Source organism: Mytilus trossulus, chromosome 1 (assembly GCF_036588685.1).
Source record: "Mytilus trossulus isolate FHL-02 chromosome 1, PNRI_Mtr1.1.1.hap1, whole genome shotgun sequence".
Taxonomy (NCBI): Eukaryota; Metazoa; Mollusca; class Bivalvia; order Mytilida; family Mytilidae; genus Mytilus; species Mytilus trossulus.
In genome coordinates this window covers 92,117,567-92,135,440 of record NC_086373.1, presented here as the reverse complement: position 1 = coordinate 92,135,440, position 17,874 = coordinate 92,117,567, and the positions used below count along the sequence as shown (strand labels likewise).

Here is a 17,874-nt window from a genome sequence, read left to right as displayed (position 1 = left end):
GAAATCATGTCAAAATTTAGAAAATTGATCTAAGCAACATAAATGTATGGATGTTAAAATCATTAATTCCCAATGGAGGATGAATGCACTCAACTGACAAGTGCTGTTGGAGTTCTTAAATTTCATTCAATTCCCAAAAATACAAATTTTTAATGGTTTTTAAGGCCACTTTTCAATAATGAGAGCAATGTCATATAATTGGAAGTCATTGATTACATACAACTAGAGGCCCACTGCTTCATTGTGTCTTAGATAGAATTATTTCTAACCCTTAAATCATTTGAAAACATGTTTGAAATCTTTATCATTGCATCTCTAAGTTTTATTTATCTCTGAGAAAAACTATATACATGTAGAGACCTCAAGAATATTTGTTTTGGAGTGTGTTAAATTCTTGACCTGTATCATAGCATCTGAAAAGTAAATCTCATTATAAAAACATAATGTTGACCATTGCATCAAGAAAATGAGGCCAAGGACAACAAACAAATGCCAGACAGAAACCTCAGATCATAAGACATCTGGATACCAGAAATGGATTACCTAAGTTTTTTATTTCTGAAATATGAAGCTTTATGAAGGGTTATTGTTGCTTTCACAGGATTTTTAATCCTATGTCTCACATTATGCATTCTACCTTTTGACATTAGAATAAAAAAGTGACAACAAGCATTATGAAGCTCACATCAAAACAACAAATTGTCTTAACTGTCAATAAAGGACAGAGAATTATACAGCAAAATTTGGCACGTTAATGTTTACTTCTCATGTAAGATTTTAATGCATATTTATTTTAAAGCTGACCTTATGCAAAACCAACATGAACAATGCCAGGTCTGTTCCTGAGTTGCATGAGACAAAGATAATGCCCCCGCTTGCATATCATATAAAGTTATAAAGGGACATAACTGAAAAGCAGTAAAAGTAACACTACCTAAATTTGTACTTGATTTGCATTTTGTGATAATAAGCATTCAAAACATTTGGTTGAGACAAACATCTAAAACGATAAATTCAGCATTTTTTTTTCATTTGTAAAGGGGCATAACTATAATGACTGAATGTGACGCCAGCAAAATTTTACACATAATCTGTTGCACCAAAATATAGATCACATTTGCAAGTATTAATACGTTCATTTTTTTACATAAATAAGGCTGTTAGTTTTCTTTTAATTGTTTTACATTGTCTTATTGGGACCTTTTATAGCTGACTATATGGTTTTGGCTTTGCTCATTGTTGAAGGCTGTACGGTGACATATAGTTGATAATGTCTGTGTCACTTTGGTCTTTTGTGGATAGTTGTCTCATTGGCAATCATACCACATTTTCTTTTTTATACTAAATAAATAATTTACAATGTTTGTCATTATTATGGTCAAAACCTTTTGTGTAAATTTTAGGAACATGCATGTCGTTGATGTTGCTCTCTAACAAAATTGTGCCAAAATAATCATATTTTGCAATTTTTGAAGAAAATTAAATTAATTTTTTAATACTTAAACTTTGAATATTAAGACTGAATAGGATAATTAAGAGGTATTATTTATTCTATGACTGTCATCTATTGATGAAAAAAGTTGTATGGTATATTGAGACGAGTAGCTTTTTAGAGCACTAGAAATTCTAAACTCCTACTGATGAAAATGTAAACCAAGTGAGAGTTAACCATGACAGACAACTAATTTCCCAAGACATGTTTAATTCTAAGTCTGAAAGTTTTTCTATTCTATAATGTGTACAGTTTTAGAAAACATTTGAATTTTTTATAAGCGCAATAAAGTTTCCATCTAGTTTTGTGTTTGAAAACCTTATCAGTCTTCGGTAAATAAAGAACGTTGAAAATTTTCTGTCACAAACATTTTGAACAAACACAATCAAATTTTTCATTAAGTTTGAAATTTAATTTTGCTGACAATTTTGCAGCCCTGATAAGGTTTATATTGTTGGACTTAATGGGCTGTTGTTTCCGATTTGCCTTGATTATTACATGATTTAGGACGCCACTATCAAATTTAATGGTTTAGTTTTACATTTAATCCAAGATGCATATAAATGATAATAGTTATTGGTCAAACTGCTATAAAAAGTTGTTGGTATCAAATATCAAATTTTCTTAGAAATTAGTGTTGCCTTAATTTTAGCGATATCTTTATCCAAGCGTTATGGAAGAATTTTCCACGGTAAATTTATCGCTTTGACAATCGATAGTTTTAAAGGCTGCAGATGTTTGTTTGATTATGGTAATGCTGCAATCTGATTAGGTTAAAATCTGAAGATTAGTCAAAACTGTCATTATTTTAATAAATTTTAGTTCAACTGATAAAATTTAATGAAAATAAACTGCATTGTTGCAACTAAAATGGTTATTGCAATGAGGAGATCAATAATATCTTGAAGGAAATGACTAGAAAACATGTCCAACTCAAATGACTCATGTCAAACAATGAAAATTTTAATTTAGACAATTTATCAAAATTTCGTTAAATAACACAATGCATCATTTTAGCTGTCACAAACAGTGGAAACTGAAATCCAAGAAAAATTCCAAGCTTTAATTATTTATTGGCACAAATTGTCCCACGGCTAAACTTTCAACTCTTTTTTTGAATTATTAGAATTCTAAACTAGGACGGTGCAACAAAGGCATAGTAATAAAAAAGCATTAAATAATCAAAACTGAACAAAACTTGTCAAATACAAATGTTGGATGCATTCAATTATGCACATGCCGTAGCATTCTAACAATGGCCAGTGCAGACGAGAATAATTGAAGTGTGTAGTGTCTTTATCTGTCCTTGGCAAGTGAGGTTTTCTGTATAATTTTTTCAAACTTTTTGCATGAACCAAATTTAGGTTCATTTTTAGTAAGAAACTTTCTAAACAATTACCAGAACAATTGTAAATATGTTGAATCTTTTTATTGCTGTATGAGCTTTATAAATGTTTAATCTATGTATTCTTTCCATCCCAGTAGGATTACAAAAGTGGAGTAGATACCAACCAGTATTAAAATGAAAAAGGTAACAGATTACATTTCCCAGGGGAATACTTAACTAGCATATTCATAAGTCTTCCTAAGACACAGTACCTAACATACAGAAACTGGAATAAGTAGGCCATAACTGTCTAAACTCCTGCAAATTGTCAGGCTAGATTTTTTTAGGGTTTCAATAATAATCTTATAAGTTGGATTTGAATTGGCACTAAGATTTATAATGTGTTGTCTATATGGTCATATGGGTGAAATCGCCTGAGTTAAAGCAATATGGCAGCCATTTTGGATTTGACAGTGAAATATAGAATTGTTTATATGTCCAATTTTCAATTCAATCTATTATCAAGTCTTTTTTAACTTTATTTTGTGTGTGATTCAAATACTTAAAATCTATCCCTTAACATCACTACTTAGACCATCGCATCACATGTTAAATCACCAGAAGATTTGAGTGAACTGTCTATAACTATAAAACAAGATTGTTTTCCTCATCAAAATAGATAATCTTTAAAATCTTTTTAAACTTTAACGAAAAACCTTCGATAAATGCCTTGGGGAAATTACCTCCCCTTGAAATTTTTATCAGTAATTCATCACATCTTAATGAAATCTCCATGCAAAAATTATAAGGAGAAAAAAGAAAGAATTACAGTATCTGACTGGTAGACTTGTTGTCAAATTTACATATGTCTAACATACAAGCTGATGTCTGAAGATGGCCCTCTAGAGAACTGTATAACATTTTATTTTTCATTAAAAAACGCTCGAGACTTTTTTTAATTCAGTTTCAATTGATTTTAGGGAGTTCACTGACATAGGTCTACTGGCTGTTCAAATTTAAGATTAATCAAATAATCTTCTTTTAAAAAGTTCAATAAAAAATAAAGGATCCAGATGATAAAATTGTTCAAATTTCATATGCAGCTCTATATGTACTTAAAGTATTCCCAATGTTTAACTGTAGTTTGATTCTTCTGACAATAGAGATTCATTCAGAAAGACAGGCTGTAACTTTCTAAAATCTACAGAAATAAAAATATATTCTTAAGCTGTAAAGTGTAGAAAAAACAAGAATGTGTCCATAGTACACGTATGTGCTCACTTATTCCAGTAAATCCCCACTATCATTTTCTATGTTCAGTGGACCATGAAAATGGGGTAAAATCTCTTATTTGGCATTAAAATGAGAAAGATTGAACTTCATCAAAAACTACCTCGACCAAATATTTTAATTAGTGAAGCGGACACATGGAAGGACTAGCAAACAAACAAATGGACGAACAAACAAACAAATGGATGCATAGACCAGAAAATAATGCCCATAAATGGGGCATAAAAATTCCTATAGAATGATGTCATAAAGTACGTCATAGGTAGTTGAGTGGTATCAATCCAGGCATAAAATGCAAGGCAATTTCAAGGTGCCACAATATTTCGGTAGCACAAGTTCCAATCCCTGAGCTAGGGAAAAACAAAAATTTGCTTACATTGAACATGAAGATACCATTGATTTGGTGAACTGGTCCACTGTAGAAAACTGTAGAGAGTACAAAATATAATAATTAAATTCACTGAAAGTTTTGATCTCATTGCAGAAAACATCACGATGAGGAACAGTCAATAGTTGCTCTTCTGATATATGGTAATTTTCCAATATATTTCAGAATTAAAGATAATGTTTTCTTTCTCATTTTTGCTGAAAACAAAACAGACATGTATTCAATAAGTTTGTCTTAAAAAGTGTTTTACTTTTTCCGAAATTAAGTTGTCATATGGTATAATTTCAGTAGGTACATTTTTGATTTGTCCAAAAAGAGTGAAATTTTCTTTCAAGGAATACTTTTCACAAGGTTTTTTTTTTTTTTTTAAAGAAATGCATTTTTAAGAAGCATGTGTCAAGTGTTTAAATTTGAAAATCAGAATTTATTTTAAATTGGAAGATTTTTTTATTTTAAAATTCAAAAACATTTTATTAATCTTTAAATTCAAAAATCTGAGTCACGTCACAAGTGGACTATACCTTATCACAATACTTCAGAAGTGCTTATTCAACTTCTGTCAAAGACATATATTCAGAGGAAGAGAAGATGCTCTATGGAACACTCATAGCAGACAAAGTCATATACCTTATTTTGCAAGGAAGATTGTGCAGTTTATGGTATTCAACAAATGGATGAAATGTCATTATTATCATCACTGTCAGAGGAAAATAATAAAATATAAACCTCAAATTAAGCTAAAAAATGCAAAACAAAATGGTAAATTTATTTTCACATTTACAACTACCCACGTAAAGCCAAATAAAAATCTCTTAATTGAAGCACTGGTCAGTAGTTTGTGCCTATACATCGCCAGAACAAATTACATTTAGTTTTGTAACAAAACATCAGATATATCGACTGAAAGTCCATTTAAGTCTCTAACATTGAAAATAACACGCTTGTTAATTAAGGGCTTCACTACCAGCATGAAATCTAATTTGAGTGACCATTTGAAAATGTCAATTTCTGAGAAAGGAAAAAAAATCCTTAATGATTAATTCTGAACAGACAGATACAGAAATTAAGATTCAAAATAAGAACTTGTCAGTTCAGAAAATTTCAATACCAATTTTCTTCCCTAGGGCGGTCAACAATAGAATTGTGAAACTGTCGTTTTGAATTTCACTAACTATTTCTTAGGCATGCATACAAATGACTTTCATTTCCAAGTAGACAGTTCGGAACTGACCAGAGCTATTGACCCGTACATTATAACTGGCATTTTCTAAATTATTTTTTCTTTTAGTGGACAAGTAAAATAAATCCATCGTAATGAGGAACAACTTTGAACTTGGAAACAATTTAGAATGTCCATGGTCTGGCATTATACAGAATAATATTGGTTAAAATGAATTATAAACTTTACTGTCCGTTGCCTGGCAACAGAAACAATCCTGTATTTTATTTTGATGTTCTAATTCAAGTGCTTGAATGAGTTTTTTATGTTGTCCAGAAGAATTGATTTGGAGAAAGGTCAATTCTTGGTTGATCAAATAAGAAATAATAATTGAGTTACAACTTTTTTCATTCTGTTGGTCATTTCTAAAACCTTGACCATAATGAAACCACTAAAATCTTCAATCTAATAGAATTTTTCTACAAATTGTGAAAGATGAATATTTTGTTTCTAATATTTACGATCTTGCTTGTCTTGGTATATGTCAGAAGAAAGTTTATTATATATTGAATAGAGATAACATTAGCAGGGTTTCTCAGAATGATATTGGTTAAAGTTTCATCTAAAAGTAAATTTATACTTCTTAGAAAACAATGTATGAACAGGGAGACAGAAGAAATATGATTGGGGTAAAATTGTTGTTTGTGAACAGGAATGGGGAGGGGGGATTTTTCATGTCCAGTAGCAAATACTACATGCAAATTTGATTGTAATATCAGGATGAACTAATAATTTGTATAAGACTCAAAATGCAAAGAATTTTTTTTAATTGCATGAAAGTCACCAGTCAGCGGGAAGGCACAGTCATTCCATTCCTGAGACAGTAAATGGTTTTTTGAGATGACCAGAGTCTTCACTCTTGTAACTGCTTTACCCTAAAAAGTCTGTATACTGTGTGAAAAAACAGTAAGTCCCTATAGAAAGTTCTTAATTTGACCTGGCTGTGCATCAAACCTATTTCTTCTAACACTCAAGGCAGTAATTGTGTGAACATGTACTCAATTTTAATTTCACACAAAATGATCTGAGTTAGGAGTAGAATTTAGTGATGTAAAGATCGGATACTGTACAACAAAATAGAGGCAAAAGTTATAAAAAGGAATATTCAAACTGGGAAGTTGAAAATAAACTGACAATGCATAAAAACAAAAAAACAAACAACAAAACACAAGACACAGCATAGAAAACTACAGAAGTGATTATATAGGGGGAAAACTTAAGAAATTAAAATTTCCAAGATTAATTCACCAAAAACACTAGAGAAACATATGACAGATAATAGTGTACATTTGCTGACACTTAAAGCTTAGGCACTATAAAAACTTAATTAAAGTCCCAGCTGGTGGAGTAACTTTGCTACCTAGAACTATCTGTTTTGTAACAACAGATAATTTTTTTCTGTGATTTAAATATTCTATTCAAATTTAAAACATGTGAATGACATTTCAAAGACAAAGTTTTTCAATGACCTTAAACTAGAACACCAAACAAACTAAAAGGGCATACCTTAATGAAACTTGATGCCATATGTCAGGTACCAAAATTGGACTTGTTACTGTTGAGACAAATTGGCCATAATCCAAAATCACCCACCCTTCTCATTTGTTGTCATACTTATATTTTTTTTTTACCCTATTATGTGTTATATATGACTGGAATTGTATGAGCCTATTCATGACTTATTATAATTTCCAAATTAAGAATGGTCTTATAACTTCTATCAACTTTCTTTACATCTTCACTTATTGTAGTATGCATGTACTCAAGAATTTGGGAAGGGACAAAAACTAATAAATGTACATGTATCTATCAAAATTTTGTTAAAATAGTTGTTCTCCTTATTTTTAGAGTAAGATATACATCATTTTTCGACACAGTTTTACTTTGATGAATGAATAAAACTTCCCATTAAGTCAATAATACCCATAGCAGATTATTATATCGACTCTACCATAACCATGATAACCATGTCATATAGAATTTACAAGGGGAGATAATTCTATATCAGTCTTTCAAATAAATAGATTATTCTGTTTAATATGTCAAAATTACAAAAAGTTGATCAATAAAAGAGGTGTAAATTACATTGACCTTATCCAAATGATTGGACTTTTCAATTTCTCAATGAAATTCGTATGAATAATAGATAGCCCTTTGTCCATGGGGCAAAGTAAAAGCAAATTGCAATTATTTTTGAACATTTTCACTGCAGTAGAATTCCTCTCTCTCTCCAATAGATTTGCTACCCTCTTTATAAGTCTGATTTGAAGTTCTGCTGGAATCACTTCAAGCACAAAATCCAGTTAGTATCAGTTCTGAAATTCTAATCGGAGAAAATAAAGCTATTATTGAAATCTTTATTGCATATTAGGACTGATAAAATGAATCAAACTTTTAACTGCCTTCCAATTTCAATATAATACTTCAATCAGAATTTTCGATTAACAACAATTTGCTATATTTAGTTGTAACAGTGATTTCTTCCGGCTATGCAAACAGAAAATTTAAAAGAAATAAATCGTCTTAAGCACAAAATTACACAAACACAATTGTTTTAAAGTTAATCCAAAAAGATGTACTGCGAATAAAGTGCTTCAAATATCTCCATTTATTCTGTTCAACAAGAGCTGCAGGCTTTGATAAATTTAAGTTCATTTCATTAAAAGAACCAATAATTTTAAATTCGAATTTATTTAAAATACATTGAAGCTATATTGGAGGATATTTTTCATTTTTGCAGTTGCTACAAAAGGAAAAGTGATTATTTCCGTCTTTATGTTAAATGTTATACAATATATTATAAATGACGGATGTGTGTTACATGTCACTCAGCATATCATATGGCAATATCAAGGCAACTATAAGCACATTCTTTAAACTGGCTCTCAGATCTGTCTTTTTGTTGTGGGGATGTATGTGCCTGTCCCAAGTCAGGAGCCTGTAATTCATTGGTTGCCGTTAGTTTCTGTGTATCATTTTTGTTTTTCATTCATTATTTTGTACTTAACTTAGTTATGAATTAGTTTCTTGTTACAGTTGTTTTAAATTTGCAATTTTTGTTGCCTTAATAGCTGATTATACAGCACTGTTGAAGGCTGTGCAGTGATCTATAGTTTCTGTGTCATTTTGGTGGCTCATGGAGTGATGTCTCATTGGTAATTATACCACAAACTTTTTTTCAGTCTTCAGTGCTCAAATGATTGTGTTTCTGAAAATAACATGAGGTCGGCTGTGTGTTCACTTTACACAATGTATCTACTAAGTACTAACAGACTAACCAAATTTGGAATTTGTAAAAGTGATAATTCACATGTTTTCAAATCCTCATATTTTTAATTTTTATGCAAAGTAGTTTATTTTTCTTTCCTTTATACATCTTTTTTAACACAAAATAAAGACATTTGACTGCACATATTGAAATGAAAACTTTAATAACTTCTGGATGGAGACATAATTATGTAGGGTACATACTCATGTGCCAGTGGCGGATCCAGAAATTTTCATAAGTGGGGGCCCACTGACTGACCTAAGAGGGGGCCCGCTCCAGTCACGCTTCAGTGATTCCCTATATAAGCAACCAAATTTTTCCCCAAAAAGGGGTTGCCCAGCCCCCCCCCCCCCCCCCTAAATCCGCCTCTGTGTGTTTAGTGTTATTTGTAACCCGGCTTGTATTTCAATTTATTAGTATCGAAAAACTGAACAAAGATGACTGATTGATTTTCAAAGGGCCTAAGTAACAGGCCTACAGATTACAACTCAGCACTTATACCAAGTGGCTGATGAAATATGAAAAAGTCAATCTGTTCTGTAGAAATGAAGAAATGTGTGAAGAAAAATTTAAAGTTAATTCTCTTGTTTACATCGAAAAAATGTAGGTGTCAGCAAACAGGAAGAAAATGTTTGACAGAACTGAAAAGTGCTTACGCATAACAAATCATCACTCAAAAGCTGATGACCATAAACATGATGTCATTTTGTTCAGTTAGAGAAATATTTGAAGAAAAATTGAAAGTTCATTCACCATCATGAAAAATCAATGTAATAGCAGACAGGAAGGTGTCTGACAGATGTTAAAAGTACTCAAATGTTACAACTCACCATGTACAAGCTGTTGACCAAAAAGTAAAGTAAGTCCGTTCAGTTGTACATGTACATGTACTTTGGAAAAAAACGTGACTAAAAATTTTTGTTGGACTAAACAAGGAACAAGGTATAAAGCAATTCTATAAAATCTCCACTCAATGAGTTATTTTACCCAAGGAATATTAAAACTCCCTATATAAATAGGGGCAGTATAAAAAAAAGTACTGCATAACCTCGGATCTTTAAGTGATATAGTACTAGGTAGCCATTTTGTTGTTCTGACGTTTTTGGGGTTTTTGATTGCATTATCTCTTTAAGTCTTTAATATCCTTCCTTAATATTATCAAATCCTTTTTTTTGCACTTGTTACTTTTATTTGTATGCTCATGTTCGTGGTTTCTTCTCTATTGTTAATCTGTTACAATACTTGCATATTGGGAAAACCATATTGTTTGGAAAAGTCTGGCGCAGCAATAGCAGACATTTAACCAGACCATAAACAATCGACTCAAATGCTGAAATACTCTCACATGATTAAATTTGACTGTATTATTTTTCAAATTTCAATGTCCAATTCTCTACAGAGTTGTCTAATCAACTACCAATTAGCAACAAAGCAACAACTACCACCCACATGATATATTAATAATAATCTCATTAATGTCAAAATTAAAATCTCATTAAAAGTTTCAAAGTTCAAAATGTGAATATATTAAGTCTCCCAGTGTATTACATTATCTTATCAGTGACAATTAAATCATAATTTATAACCAGACATGGATTTAAGAATATATATTCTTGTCTGACATAACAGAAACAGCCATATGAAATCAGATGAAATCCTTGACCTGCCAGTTACTATTATTCAGCCAGTCTAGAACCATCAGACTGTTTAGTCCTGATTGTGCCACTATATATATATTGAGAACCATATTTGAATCTCGTTGAAACATACTATTTTTAAATAAGCCCAGAACCATCTGATTTATAGTTCCACTCTATATATTGGGATTCAGTTTTGAATCCACTGATCTGTTTTCTATCTTTATGGAAGTCTAAGAACCAATAAACATTTACTCCTGATTGGTTCCACTCTTTTGGAACAATATTTAAATCCACTGATCTGTTTTCTATCCTTTATTGAATCAAATATGAATCCATTTAATAAGTATCTGTTAGGGATCCAATGAATCCAATGCTGTCTCTTCAAGCAAATATAAAATTATAAGAGACTGCACCCATTTGAACTATTTGATTCTGCATTCAGTGCGTAATTAGTTATAACAGTTACTGTGTTGCAGAGCATACAACAAGCACCTGCCCTATCACTGATAACAACAGTGCATCAGTTAACAAGCTGCACAACAAAGGTACACATACCATAACTAACAAACTACTGATATCAATAAATACATTTTTTTTTAAAGCAATCTATGTGACTTTTGTGAGTAGAATTTGTCAACTTTGTCTTCTCATAAACTGATATTTAACAAAATAAGATAAGAGAGAAATTAAAAAGCCTAATGAATTCAGCTTGAAACCTCAAAACACAAAACAAGGAATCTCAAAAATAAGTTGGTTTATTGTACTTTTAGGTTATAATAAAGTCAAATGAAAAATAAACAACAAAAAAATAAGATGAAACATTGACTGAGATGAAAGACTTGTAAATAATGTAAATTACTATCTTCTTAGTTATGTTATGGAGACTTGCCAAAGATGATGAAATGAAACAATTGGAATTTTTACTATCATTGATTTAATTATAAACATCTTTTTTTCTACTCTTGTAAACAAAGAATACAAGGTTAGGGATTAATTAAATACTTGTTTTAATAGAAAAAGTGATAAACTGTAATAAGATTAAAGATAAAATAATGCAAAATGCATTAAATATTAATTTCCAGAACTTCAAAATAAATAAATATTTAGAACAATAATCTCCATGAAGATATAGCCAGCTGAAACAGATTAAAATTTGCAAGTCATGTGTTTCAAAAGTTCATTTAACAACCTAAGCAGATGTGGAAATAATAATTCTTCTCCTATATTTCAATATTAATGAGGTTTCTAAAATCTAGGGAAGAGCATTTTCAGCATTTTGAAAATATTCTTGTTGATTTGAATTCATGATGGAATGTCCAGAAGAATCTGTAAATGTAAATTAACTACATGGTCTATCATAAATATCTCCACGTGTGACAAAAGAAAGGGAAATTTAAGGGGAGATAATTCATTTTCATTAAAATGATGGAATGTTGGATTAGTGTAGTGTCAATTTGATTTAGAAATATTCATTGATGGCTGCTATTTAAAAGATTAAAAATGTTTGATTTTACAAATGGAATGCTCTGTCTTATTTTGTTAAACTATCTTGTTTCTATTGGGTTTGTTTTATGACATAATTAAACCTTGTCTAAATCTCTGATACTGCTTCAAATCTGTAATTTATTCTCAGGTCTTTAAAATTTGAAATGTTCACCTTATGAAGCAAAAGCAAATATGTCAAAGCATTAAAAATCAAATAACCTTTAGAGTAAGCAAGATCAAAAACCCCATGCCAGACCAGCACCCCCCTTTCCCATTTTCACCTATAAAAAGGAAAAGGTATCAAGAATACATACTATCAAATGTTAAAAAAAATCTCATCAGACAATATAAAATCACATACCCAAAGAAGCAGATTTGCAAGATAACAAAAAAAACATCACAAAAATTAAAAAAAATAATTGAAAACTACTTCGTCTGATCTCTTTACAAATGAAAGGTTCCAAATTAAAGCAAAAACTTAAGGGCAATTCAAAAACAGAAAAACTTAATATATAATTCATACAATCATGTATGAAGCTAAACCAAAAACTGATAATACATAAAGAGACAGTACCATGATAAAATGACTTTGTTTCTCACTTGATAAATATGCAGATTTTCTGATAAAAAGAAGCTGAGTTTTATGACATTCTTTGCAGCTATAAAGTTCAAGAGGAACAGTTAGAAAAATGTGATTCAAAATGAATCAGAAACCACTAAGGAAAGATTTGTTTCTTTGTTGGTCAATAATGGTATTTAAATCTGCTAAGCACAAAGCATTTTCTCTTGTCTGCACTTTAAATTACCTCGCTTAAATAGCCAGATTTATGAAACTTTTTTTCTAAAGCAATTTCCTTCGAATACAAAAACACAATTAAGTCGAGACAAACAAGTTAAAAAATTATAGTTCTCCAGTGCAAACAGTAGTCAAATCAAATCAATTGAAAATAATTTGAAATGATCGAAATTTCTAAGAATCACTAAAGAAGCATGATTGGATACATTTAGACTCCGTTTTAAATTTCCTCTTAAAAAAGCTTCCAATTATATAACAATTGCTTTCATCAAAGCTTTAAATGAAATTAAAGTTTTTCTTGATGTCAATGCTATAGAAATAAAATAACTTAATAATAGGTTTATGATGGCTATCAAAATATTGGTTTTATTTGCCAAATTTTCTAAAGCATATCAAACTGCTACACCCAGATGGAATCTGACGTCAATAAAATAGTCCTACTTCAAAACTCCAAGTTTAATGCAGCATCCGTAGTGTTCTTTTAGTATTCGGTCGTAATTTAATTTCCAAACAAAATAAAAAGTTTAATGAAAATTTCACATGCACACTAGTTAGTTTATTATTTCATTAGCTAAATTTGATATTTCTATGGTCAAATGATGAAGAGACTGCACACAACCTAATTTTAAGTTTTCCTCTTTTAATGTTGTTTTTATATCATTTTGATAATGGCATATGTGAACTATTATAAAATCAACATTTAGCAACAAAATATCATCTAACCATAATTTGAATCGATTTTTTATGTGGTTATTTTCTATTTCATCCTCTAGGCATAAAATTTCAAATATTGAAGATTTAATTTCAGAAAAGGCTAGCTCAGGATGATTTAATTTGATTAGTTTGTATATTTCAGCAACAATCACTTATTTTATTTTTTTTCCAATTATTTTGATTCCCAGAAATAGCTATCCTACTTGTATTGATTTTATATTTCAATTTTAAAGATTGAAAGTGTTGTTTTTTGTGTGTACTGACTGAGTTATTTCCCTTCATTCAGATGAAGTTACTGAGTTCACTAGTGATAGCAATGCACTGATAATAGGGGGTTACAGTTTCCCAAGAGCCAAATGATCAATCATTGAATAACTTTGTCAGATATACATGTAACTTCTACAAATAATTTTTACAGGAAATTATTATAAATGCTTTCTTTTTTTGCATTTCAAAATTTACTGGGACTTTTGGATATTTCAAAATATATTTAAACTTATAATTAATAAGCCATTGAAATAGGATGCGGTTCATTTATCTTAAGACCAAACTATTTGTAACATTAAATCAGTTCAATTTGAGTTTTATAATTTTTTTATATTGAATAATTGGTTGCTGTTTACTTATGTCCAGTGGCAAATATTACATCAATATTTAAAAAAACAAGAAAACATACCTGCTTTTTACTAAACCAAAAACAGAGTTGGATTTTTCTCACTGTAAGTAACTGTCAGTAGGAAGAAATGCTAACTTATTCAGACTCAAAGATGTCTTTGCACTGACTCTGGTGGGCAATGAAGCAGTTAATACCAATTTCAATACTGACCAACCTCAGGATCAATCCCAAAACCTGTTTAACTTAAAAGACAAGCACATATCAAGGAGACCAAAAAGGTAGTTTGAATTTTTCTGACTGAATTTCATAGTCTTATGGCTCTGACAACACCTTAAAGGATTTCATAAAGGGACATAACTCAAGAACAGTAAAAGTGACACTACCAAAATGTGAACTTGGTCTGTGTTTTGTAGTAATAGGCATATGTGTACCAATTTCATAACATTTGATTGAGGCAAACATAAGCCAGAAAATGGAAAAGAAAATTTGTAAAGGGGCATAACTCTTAAAAGTTAAAAGTGATGCTTCCCAAATTCTAACTTGCTCTGTGTGTTGTGGTTATAAGCATCATCTTTAAGTTTGATAACAATTAGTTGAGGCAAGTTAAAACTAGGGAAGGAAACAACGACAGACGTACAATTCTGTTCAAAGTGAACCAAAACACCAGAGTACATCCCCTAATGTTAGTAAGGTATAAATAAGAAATCACAAGAGCTGCCAACCAAGAGACATATTAGTATAGACACTTTGCATAGTGTAACATTTTTTCCTGCATTTACATTTGAGAAGGATGGGCTTAAAAAACGTTTGTTTACTTGATATATAGGAATCAATCTTCAAATTGTACAGGAAGCAGTTCATCAACATAACTAGGTAACGATGACATCAGTTTATGAATGAAATGTGCCTCTAAATAATAACCTGGCAGTGATATTTCTCAATTATTATGTACCCTTAAATCTTGTCAAACTCATCAGGGGAAACTTAAATATGTTAACGACTAAAGTAAGTCATACAGCCTGACTGTAAGAATGTAAGTCATGTAGATATGAATAATGTAATAATATAGAATAGACCTTGAAATAGGAGGAGTTATCGTTCCTGAAAGGACATCAGATATCAGAAAATAGAAACTTATAAAAGTTTTGTTTTCAATGAATATGGATACCTGGTATGTAAAGAGGAAACTGATCTTTAATTTAATTGTCAACTTAATTTCAAAATTATTGAAATTTTTTGGAAAATCAACTTCTTTCCCTTTTTTTTTGAAAAGCACTTATATAAATTAACAATACATTTTCCCCTAACATACAGAAGTTTTTAAATAACTATTAAATCATTCATTTTTCATCAGCTTATTTTAATTATTTACTCAAATTGTACTTTTAAATTAGTCACATAGTTAAATCTAAAGCAATTAAATCTTCCAACTTTCTTTGTCTTAACATTAATTCCACTGTTTGTGCATTAAGACAATCAAAGTATAACATCTCTCATCTCTTTATTACAACCGGTGAGACATACTAATATAAATAGTAATATCATAAAGTCTTTATAATTCTGCAAAGTTTTGTGAAATGAAAATAAAAACAGATGCCAATCTCCACAATGCTGTCGTGTTTCATTATATACACCATCTATTCTGTCAAATTCTTAGCTACAATTGTAAACTACACACCTATTCCAACAAAAGAAATATGCAAATGCAAGATGTCGCAAATACTTCTCTGATCTTTAGTAATTTTATCTCTAATTTCTCAAAAAAAGATAGGCAGGTTGCCAAACCTTATATTGAGCAGCTTCAATTTGACTTACACACGTTTCTATAGGAACCCCTTTTCATCTGTCCATCAGTGTGAATTACAATACTTATATAGTTATTGTTTTGCATGCATCATGTAAATTTCACATGATGTTTATTGTTTTGAGTCATTTCAAGTTGGATGTTCATCAAAATGTCGCAGAATTGGTAAAGCAATAGATAGCTTCTGTGTGGTATACATTCAAGGGAGATCACAAACACAATACTTTATTTAACTAGAGATACTAAATTACCACTTTAGAATTAACTGCTTTCAAACAAAGAAGCCATTTATTTCAAGTAAAGAAATTAGAAGAAAGCAATTAAGTAAAAGACATTTAATAAGAGAAATTGTGTGAAGGGCATTGTGGAGACGCTGTACGACCAGACAGAGAAAAAAATCTGTCCTGTCAATGTGGAGTACAAACAGTTAGACGACCTTGATGAAGGTTGACAGTTTGGATTTTTTTAATACTTCAAAATACTTCAAATACTTAAAATCTTATTTTTTTTATCATTTATATTCACATTTACAGAAGAAGATGTGTTTCTATTTTACATCTAAATGGTTATGATGAATTGTAAACCATTCAAAAGCTTTTAAAATTCTAATTTTTATGTCATTTTTTATCCTCTTTTCCAATGGTTTTGTTTTGTTAACCTTGTTAAACAGTAGTTCTTTTAGAATAAAAAGTCACAAGCAGGAGATCTAGAGGTCTGTGAACTATGCATTAAAAAGTAGGAAAAGACAAAAGACCTGTATCAGTTTACATCATCAAATGCCATGACATCAGTTAACTCATTAATGAATTACATGTTCAATTTTAACCATTAAAATTAATGATAAACAGCAATCTAAATAAATATTAGCCATAACATTACACCCAAGTTGACATTAAATTGTCCTAAAATTGACAAAACAACAGATGGCAAAAGCTTATCATGACATTTTAAAGAAAAGCTATTAAATAAAGTGGTATCTACTAATTTGCATTCTTTCAGTAACTTCTGTGGGATTCATTATTTTTTGTGGGATATCAATTTTTCGTGGATTTTGTGGATAAAGATGAACCACAAGTTCAAATGTTCAAAGAAATACAATTGTTCTATAGGCTTGTATGCAGACTTTGGCAAAACCATGAAATTTAATTTCTCTAATTTTCATGCTATTTTCACATTTCCTGACCGGTGTGAGAAAAATATTTCTAATCTCTAGTGAAAAATTTGTTTTAAGCAAATGATTGGTCGAAATTTTAATGTTACGTTAAATTTTCTTTGTTTCTTCTGAAATTTCCTATTGTGACGTCATGAAAAAAGGCGACCATGCCTAATGATGTCACATAAAAAGTACACAACTTTCTTCAAATCTTTGAAAAAGAAGGATAAAAATCATTAGAGAAACAGATTCCACCACTATAACTTGTGTATTATGATATTTCTCCACTCTCGACAGTTAATTTTAACTATTTAAAAAACTTGGCAAAGCCTCGCGTTTTAAATATTAAAATTTAACTGTCTCGAATGAAGAAATGTCGTAACACACTTGTTGCATTTATGGAATCTATATGTCCACAAAAATGCAATGCTTACTGATCCACAAAAATAAATGAATCCATAGTACATTTACAAGTCATTTTTGATAAAATGCTATTCCTTTTCTGTGTGTACCTGAAGAATGCTTCTCCTACTCCTTTTTATTGTATTTTCTGCTTTGTACATTTCATTATTCCACTGGTTGAGATTAAAGGGGGAAGACTTAAAAAAACTATTTTAACTGAGCCTTATGAAGAACCTTATGAGTGGTGTCTTTTGTTGGTGCTGATGGTAGATTTTTGAAA

General features: G+C 30.3%; 1 protein-coding gene across 11 annotated transcripts in view; it reads right to left on the bottom strand.

Moving 5' to 3' along the window:
- LOC134690659 (serine-aspartate repeat-containing protein F-like) overlaps nt 1-17,874 on the bottom strand; it is an 89,438-nt gene that overhangs the window by 36,610 nt on the left and 34,954 nt on the right. The window contains exon 5 of one of the 11 annotated variants that reach the window (XM_063550659.1): nt 14,296-14,469. The exons of the other annotated variants lie outside the window; for them this stretch is intronic. The gene's annotated coding sequence lies outside the window, so the exon portion shown is untranslated. The remainder of the gene's footprint in view (nt 1-14,295; nt 14,470-17,874) is intronic. 11 annotated transcript variants of the gene reach the window in all.